Below are 9,859 nucleotides of genomic sequence, written 5' to 3'. Positions count from 1 at the left end.
AATGTAGTTTTGCTTCAATCACAGTGATGTGAATCAAAGACCACTGTAGTGCTGCAGAGATATTCTGTAGTGCTATACTTGTCTTGCTGAATTTTAATGCATGCAAATGAATCAGCCTGGGACCATGGCTAATATAAATTAGTCATATGCTCTGCCTTAGAGACATACATCAGGAATAAAATAGTGAAGCAGAGTGATTCAAATACAAGGTCTACCATGTTATTATGAATCACAGCAGTGAGAACTGAATGTATTAGTTTTACAGTGAACAGCCACTCCTGCCTCTGACAGCAGCAGGTCTATCTCTAAATGCTGCACGCTTGTGTGCATGTGTGTCTGTTTATTTGTGTGAGACTGTTCATCTGTCTGTCTTACTGATTATGTGTGTGTGTGTGTGTGTGTGTGTGTGTGTGTGTGTGTGTGTGTGTGTGTTTGTACGCGGTCATGTGCAGGTGCCTATACAACAGTGTTTCAAGGGATGGTAAGGAGAAGATTTAAATCCGCTGATCTAAATGATGCATTAAGTGTTAATCTCAATGACATACTAATGAGCTTTTGCTCTCCATGACTTTTGCATGTCTCTGAATTGCTAGTTAGCTGTACTGCTACTAAACCATAATGATGCTCTGTTAGTGTACAATACAGCTAACCTTTGTGAATATAACATATTGGTGCCTGGAACCAGGCCCTCCCATGTTTTTTTTTTAGGGAATGGTCAGTTTGTTAATGACTTTTTAATGTTAAAATCCCACCCCTGAATTTCTGGTATGGAAGTTCCACTTAGATGTTTCACCCATAACTCTATCCTGGATTTTAATTTATGTTCTAATGGAGATTTCACCATCTGCAATTTTATATCACCATTTCTATATAGCCCAGATATTTATTCTCTGCTGGCAATTTTTGATTTTCTGTTGTCCCTCATGCTCATTTTACTGACCTGTATCCCCATTAATAAATTGATTCAGTCCTTTTTTCATACATAGCGTCCACTGCTCTATGGTATTCGTGCTTCCATATTTATTCTTAGTTTTGACAGCATTTCTACCTCAACATGGTGATTCTTTTTCTTTTTTTTGTGAGCTGTTTGTTGTCTATAAATTGTTGTGGCATGCCTGTAACTCATATGAAAGATGATGTCTTTAGCAGCAGGTGTCTGTACTTTAGCTGTAGATTATAAAACTAGACCTAGTGTTGTGTCTGCATGGCTGTTGTTTTGTGCCTGTAAGTGTGTCATGGATGAAAAAGCTCTGAAAAACAGTTTGTAGGTATGTGTCCTAGGTAAGCATAAGTACAGACCTATTACAAGTGTTATCACAGGTCTTATTGTGATGGATAACTCAATGACTGCCATAAAAATATTTGATTCTCTAAATACATAGAAAAAAGTTAGTGTGTACCTATAAGTTTTGCTGTCAATGGGCTTAACGTAAGATTAGAAACAGTAACCTAATGTTCTTTCCTCTACAAGAAACTTGCCTATGTTACAAGAAGATTACTGTGTCACTGGGTCAGAAGGGGCAGCATGCAACTTTCTGGGACACTGATGTAGCCGTAGTAATAGTTATATACATTATAATGTACATTCGATTCATTTTAGTATTTACTTATATTCAATGCTTTCTCAGTAGTGAAACTTAATTCTAAAACAAGAGTTTTCAGAAGTTACTACATAGCATATATTTACTTTGCATATGACTTTGTAAACCTAACAGACAAAATTTCTGACCAGTATAGATAAACCGCACATCTTGTTTGTAAGAGACTTTTATGGTGGTTTGCACTTTATTGGTATTCTAACAGTCAAGATAAAATTGCACACCATATAGGAATACAGTTTTTATCCTAAACATTATGAAATGTCTTTTTAGGTAGTTAGAGGTGCCCTCTGGTCTGACTGTAATCAGATGAGCACCAATGCCTGGAAGGCAGTGATTATAATCCTTAATTTGTTATACTGGCTACAAGTCTTATCTAGCTGATGCCTGAAAAAAATGTGTGTGTGTGTGTGTGTATGTGTGTGTGTGTGTGTGTGTGTATGTGTGTGTGTGTGTGTGTGTGTGTGTGTGTGTGTGTGTGTGTGTGTGTGCGTGTGTGTCTGTGTGTGTGCGTGTGTGTATGAGTGACAGAGAGTATGCTATAAAATTTGAAAGGAAGTGTTTATCAAAGGATGAGTTGAACACCTATATTTTAAACTGCTGAAAAAGTGCAAATGCCACTATTCAGGAAACAGAACATTTGCAGCTTTCTTAATATGTCCAAGCAGACTTTGAACAGGAAATTCAGCAAGTGACAGGGGTCTGGAATGCAAAACTGAAGTCAATGGGATGAAACTGAGAACAGACTAGGGTGCAGTCACAGAGGCAAATGGGGAATCAGAATAAGCTTAAAACTGAGAAAAAAGGGAAGATAGTGGTACAGGTTTATAGCATCAGGTACCTAGAACATGTGGTTGAAGAGAAGTCTGAATAAGGAGGGCATAACTTAATGAGAGGTGCTGCCGCCATCTGGCCAACGTAGCAAGTTTAATAATGTATGACAGAGGAATACCAAGGAATTTAAAAGTTAGTTGTACAAAACCAGTGCTTCTGTATGGCTTAAAAAAACTTGGGTACTGAAGGCAAAATAGCTGAGGAAGCTTAAGGTGATGGAGATGAAGTGCATTGAGATAGCTAGTAGGTTGCACACCATGGAACAGATGAAAAAAAATGAGGATATCAGAGAAGATGCCACAGGAGCCCCAGTTACAGAGAAGGTCAAGGAGAACAGATTCATTTATTTATTTATATTTGTTGACCGGGAGTGTCCGACTAGACGTAGGTCCATTTTCAGCGGAGGCCTGGGGAGAAAAGCTCCACAGTTAAAACAAACAGACAGTCATTACATTGGATTACATAACGATTAACAATTTACATAGCAATTACTTACAACATATTTACAGATGAAGAACATAGTACATCAGCAGACAACTAGAATCTTTATCTGTGAAGTACATAACAGACATTAACAAATGTTACAATAAGAAGTTCCTGCTGCATAATAAGTACTTGGCTTATGAGCATCTGTGCTTCCTATTACAATAACAGATTACAATGGTTTGGTCATATGTGCAGGAAAGAAGAAGACAATTAGGTAAAACAGATTTGGGGAGACAGGAAGACAGGAAGAGAAAATGAGGACATCCAGCCAAGAAATGGCTGGACTGAATAAGAGAAGGCGACATGGCAATTATTCAGTGTCAATGCATTTAATTGAGTGGCTCTGAATAAAGAGAAGTGGTGACAGTTGATGTAATACCCTGACCCCATGTAGAAAATGGGGAAAATGGAGTTGTGATGATTATGGTGTAATTACATACTTTAAAAGAATATCTGAATGCAGTTATTTCAATTTTGTAACATGAATTTGTGCTACTTTTGGTTATTAGTAGTGAGGGACATTCTTCTGTATCATCACAAAAACTAATGGATTTTTATCTGGTTTGTACAGTGAAAAAAGACTGGAATATTTCACTAAATATTTCAAACGTGGAGTATGTCACTGAATATTTCAAGCAACAGGCTTGCCTTAGGATTCAGAAATATGCCCTCTGCAACCTCACAGTGGTTACCACAAAGACACCTAGGGGCAAGATGAAGCTCAAAGGGCTAATTATCAACTAACAAGTTGGAATTCCACAACTAAAGTGATAACTAATTAAGAAACTCGCTCATAGAGATTACACGGATGACATGTAGAGACCTTTTTTCACTAATGTTGCTAACAATTTCTTATATACCAGTAACAAGTATGTAGCATGCACAAAACTATGCATGTGTACAAATTTTACTTGATGATGCTACTGGAATGGCTGGCAGGAACATGAATGGCTCCCAGCAGTGGTTCTACTCACTATTATTGAAATGGGGATGAAATGGGATCATAGGAAAGTCAGAAAAGGGGGAACAGCAAGCAGAGGAACAAACACAAGGATACAATGACGGTAAGAGTGGTAGTGGGGAGGAGAAGTATAGATGTCCTTTTTTTGTGGAACAGGTACCCATATATGTTTTAAGAAGCAAAGGCAGGGGATAGAAATGGATAGATGTATGGAAGCAGAGACTTAAAAAGAAACACAAAATGCAGACAAAGACCAATGATGGCAGTGCTGACACAAATGGGGGGTACAATGGATATATTGACATATAAACCGATGGAGGACGAGTGGTAATGTGCAGGACTGGACAAAGGGAGGGAGGGAGATCTCACACACACACACACACACACACACACACACACACACACACACACACACACACACACACACACACACAGATACACATACACGTAAAAGAAAAACTCATATAGGGGATATGGTGGGTGCCCCACTCCAGACTGCACTGCCTAGGTTAGACCTGGGAAGAGATCAGTCACCACTTTGACTGCTATCCTCACGGGCTCCTGCCTCAGGTGACAGTGATGGCAGTGACAGGCAGTTCTGTGACTCTGTAAGCCACACAAGAAGCCTCGCTATGCAGCTAATGTGAGCCTCAAGCCACTAGTCCATGAACTTCCCCATCACTTCTTCTAACTCCTGCCAGGTGATAAACTGTGACTCCCTGTTAGGATCACCAGATGGAACAAGAGTATTTCTATCTGGGAAGTAACCACCCAGCACCCAAGGCCACTGGGGATGTGCCCAGTCACCCTCTGCCTGAGACAGGTCTGGGGGAGATGGTATGCCAGTGGGAGATGGAATGGTGGGATGGCATGGAGGGAATGGTGCCATGCCACAAGCACAACCATGGCAGGTGCTGCAAAAAATGATAAAATGAATGGATAGAAATGAAAAAGTCATGACAAATATAAAACTATAGCAATAAAGAAAGAGAGGGAGAGACAAAAAATACATTACTAATCTGACTGCGTCTGATGATCAGTTTTACAGGTACCTATTAGTGTACTACTCACATGCTAGGTATGCTACTAAGCCAGGGCCAGTAATGCTGATTAGGTATGTAAACTCAAATGATCCCAATGGATGATGTGCATACAGGTTTAAATTAGTACCATACCTGTAGCCAAGGCTTGGGAGAGATTGAGGTACACTAGCAGGATGGTGATGCTGGACATATTAGGCAATGGACAGTATGTATATATGTGGTCATTTTAACATGTTTTGTGGACTTCAAGAGTGTTATTTTGTATGCAACCTGAGATAATTGTGTTACAAAGTGAGGCAGACAAGCAATTATTGCCAACCAAGGCAGCTATCAGTAGGTGCTTGGCAACCACTATAATGCAGTTTGCTATGCATTACAAGGACAGTCCAGGAGTATAGCACAAATACCAGCATTACCCAGGTGGTGGTGGAGCCAGCATGGTGGGCATATGCTGGGGTGATGCATGGTCAGATGCTGACAAGCAACATCACCATATCATGCCCACCTGGCATGTGACAGTGTCCTGAGTGCACAAATGTGGTAACATCCCTGTATGACAGGAACTGTGAGGCAGTGAGTATGCTGTTCAGAAAGAGGCAGGCATCTCTTTGCGAATAAAGAATGTGAGTATCCCCTGGAGCAAGTAGATTGTGGATGTGGAAGAGCAAAACATCATAAATGTGGACTCACACTCCACATTCCCAAGCACCCTGGAGAATATTAGGGTCCAACCTAACACTCTCATACTGGGCGACTTCAACTACCCCTCCATTAACTGGGAAAACTACTCATGTACCAATACACTTGCCCAGCATTTCCTGGAATTCATTAATTCCAATGCCCTGGACCAGCTCGCTCTTACCCCCACTTGAGGTAGCAACATTCTTGACCTGGTCATTACTAACATGGGCGACCATTGCTCTACACCAGTAGTCAACTCCTCCCTGGTTAGATCCGACCACAAACTAATCACCTTGGAAATCCCCCCACCGCAAAGGTAACCACCATGAAAAACTTCTCCAAAGCTAACTTTGGGCTCCTAAAAACAAAGGTGGCTAACTTCACGGCACCCATGCAAATGGAGAATAGTTGCATGACCGCCGAATCATATACCAATGCACTGTACGAACACATACACAAATGTATGGATCTCGCCATACCCAATAAAACCAAGATGCTCTCCTCCAAAAAAAGGAAGCCAATCTTGTGGTCCCCTGCCATAAACAAACTCTACAATAGAAGGAGGCAACTGATGTGGAATAAGGTGAAGTCTCAAGACCGGAAAAACTCCCTTATCAGCCTCAACAAAAAGTTGAGATCCCTCATCAAATCCTCTAAAGCTAGCTATAAAAACAGAATTGAAGCAGATAGTAAAGACAACCACAAGGCCTTCTATAGTTATGTAAAGAATCTCCACAGCAATACCCATATTTGCTCTGAGCTACTGTATAATGGTACCTCCTAACAGATATAGCCAATATACTGGCTGACAAATTCAGTGTCAACTTTACCCCTGTCCCCCCCCTCCAAAGGGCCAATCACAATACCAGCAGATTGCCAGGCATCCAGTATTATTGCTGCACAGGTTAAAACAGCACTGTCCAAGGCCAAGAATACAGCTTCTATGGGACCTGACAATATCCCTGGCTGTGTTCTACATGAACTACAGAGTGAACTGGCACCTCACCTGTGTGCCTGTTCAATCACAGCCTCACCTCAGGTTCTGTCCCTACCGAATGGTGCACTGCTATAGTCATCCCTCTCCACAAAGGAGATATATATATATATATATATATATATATATATATATATATATATATATATATACACACACATACACACACACATATATATATATATATATATATATATATATATATATATATATATATATATATATACACACATACATACACAGGTTGTGTCAGTCTGTACATAAAACTGTGAAATAGGTGTACCACGACTAACTATACACAGTTTAACGGGGTATTTCTGTGCTGGTCAGGTATAGCTAAGTAATCTATAGCATGACAGTAATCAAACTCAACCCTCCACCTGGAGAGATGCTTCATTCTAGTTTGGTACAAGAGTGCATTTTCCATTATTTCCTCCTAAGATAAAAACAATTTACATCAACTAAATGTCCTGCAAGTGTGTATTTAACTCTAAGGGAAATAACAGGGTGCTGATCAGCCCTGCATACTTAACATAAATCTCAGGAGCACTCTTTGTGACTTTTTCCTCCCATTGACTCAGAAGGTCAAGATGACACCTCCTCAAATCATTGTAGTGGTGCTGGCACTCCTCACCAGTGCAGCTGATGCCACTATCAGCACTCACTGCCCTGGCAAGACTGTGCCAGCCATCCACTTTATACTGAGGATCTTCATAGGAGTACCCAACCAGATGCTCTTGGTGGTCTATGTATATAAAGTACAGAAAGAGTTTGGTTTCATTACTGCACTAACTGTGTACTTTGTCACCTCAGTACCCATGCAGTAGGTCACAACCCAGATTAATATGGTAGGCCTCTTGTGGTTGTGCTCACTGCTGCTGTTGGTACTTGATGAGCATCATCAGGCACTTTGTTAGTGCAACCAGTTGTGGTGCCACCATTACATAGTGCAAGAATGCATGACATGATATGATTGTGTTAGGTTGTGAACAATGACATGAAAAGAGTGTACAAGCATCACAGTGGTACATGTAACTAGTTCTGCTCTTCAGCACCGCTGCAGTAGTTTTCCCAGTGTGTGTGGTGTTATGTAAGGGAGGGTTACATCTGTCAAGTGTGTAGTCTGCTTTGTTGAGTCCTATAGTAGCTAGCTGTGAGTGTGGTAGTGTGGGGTAAGTTGGGGGCCAACCTACACAGTCCAGAGACATGGCTTGAGTGGCCTTGTATTTCATATCCCTCCATGGAGTTACATTTGAGTGTGTGTGTCCATATACCTTTTATAATCACCCCTTGTATGTACTGTAAATGTGAGGAAAGTGTGTGTGCAGGAATCGTCAGAAAGTTGGGGTGGGAAGCTTACAGTAAAACTGAGGATCCACTTAGTTTTGCAACAAACATTCCCAAGTTTTAAAGAAAGGGTTTAGCTTTGTCCCTGAATTTAAAGTTGATATTGCAAAACTACTTATTAGTCTGAAATTGTTTACGAGGCAACTGAATCTAAGATTGTTTTTTGTTGGAAGAAATGAAAATGTTTTCAATGTGATTTCAACACCAAAATGTAAAACACATTTTTACCCCCAAGTAATCCATTGGTATGCATTTTTGAACACCTAGTTGAGAGTGAATTTAGACAAGTATTAAAGACTGGCAGGATTAAAAATGACAATCTGACCAGAGATTAAATGTTATATCTAAATGAACTATCTAGAAGTAAGGAATACAGAGTGATGAAGCCAGATAAGGGTGGGTGGGGGATTGTAATAATGAAATTTTATTATGTTTGTAAGATGTACGAACTGCTCAGTAATGAAGAAACATATGAAAGGGCATCAACACATGAGGTGACAAGAACCTATGCTAAAATAGATATTATGTTATTGGATGCCCTGAGCCAAGGTTTTTGACAATTGACAAGGTTGAGTATCTTAAGGTAGCATTTCCCATCATCCCAGTTATTTCTGAGATACCTGAGATACATAAAACTCAATTAGACCCCCCCCCCCTTTTAGGCCAATTATTGTGGCACGTGGCTCAAAAACTGAACCCCTGGCAGCTTTTGTAAACCATCACTCTAAGCCAGTGCTTCAAACCTTTGCACACATCCTTAAAGATTCCTGACATTGCCTAGAACAATTGAGAATGGCACCAACCAATAAAGAATTTTTATTTGTTATCATTGATGTGGTTAACCTCTTTTCTGTAATATCCCATGATATAGGCTTAGAATATTTCTCAGGAAGTTTGGCACAGAGCAGATTGATAGATCAACTAAAGGTGAATCTACTAGTGGACTTGTTAGAAATGATTCTCACAAACAACTACATGTGTTTTGAAGCCGAATTTTTTAAGCAGTAATCTGGTGTGGCGATGGGTGTGAAGTGTGCCCCAGTATTTGCCAATCTGGTTTTAGCTCAATGGCAGAAAAGAGAAGTGTTTACATCATCCTATATGACCAAGATTTGAGCTTACTACAGGTTTTTGGATAATATTCTTATTCTTTGGACAGGAAATTCTGATGAAGTGATTGAGTTTATCAATTTTTTTGAATGGCACCACCCAGTTTTTAAAATTTACATACAAAATCCATAGTAACAAGATGGATTTTTTAGATATTATCTTGATTAAGGATGTCAATACAGGTGAACTATCTTCTAGCATTTTTAGGAAGAAGACATATACCAATACGCTTTCTCATAGGTTCATAGGTTCATAGCTTGGTACTAGGCTATCGGCCCTAGGGCCTACACAAGCCTAGCCATAACAATTCCCTGGCTATTTCTTCCCATAGTATTTTCTTCCCTGGACCCCTGTCTAGCAGGGCAACTGACGTGATCCCCGAGGTGAATTTCTTATCTCCCATCCAATCATCAAGGTTCCTTTTGAAGAGGGCCAAAGAGGAACTCTGCTTGACATGAATGGGCAGTCTATTCCAGAGTCTGGGGAGTCTCTGGGTCAGGAACCTATCCCTCCAGCATGTTTTGTTCATTGTGATGACAAGGTTTAGATCCCTGGAGCATGTGTCTCTGAGGGACTGGGATTTCTTTAAGTGTATCCTGTCCAACAGCTCTGGGTTTGACATGGCCTTGTGTGTTAAGCAGAGATCACCTCTGAGTAGACGATATGCGACAGAGTATAGGTGGAGTTTTTTTAGATGGTCAGCACAGGGCATCTGCTTTAGGCCTGTGATTCTTTTAGTGAGGTATTTCTGCGGCCTTTCCAGTTGTCGCAGATGTCTTGAGAGGTACATACCAAACGGGGCATG

The sequence above is a fragment of the Protopterus annectens genome, chromosome 4.part1, assembly GCF_019279795.1.
Source record: "Protopterus annectens isolate FY-2018-M chromosome 4.part1, PAN1.0, whole genome shotgun sequence".
Classification (NCBI taxonomy): domain Eukaryota; kingdom Metazoa; phylum Chordata; order Ceratodontiformes; family Protopteridae; genus Protopterus; species Protopterus annectens.
The sequence above is the reverse complement of the archived record's forward strand: the minus strand, read 5'-3'. Positions refer to the sequence as shown.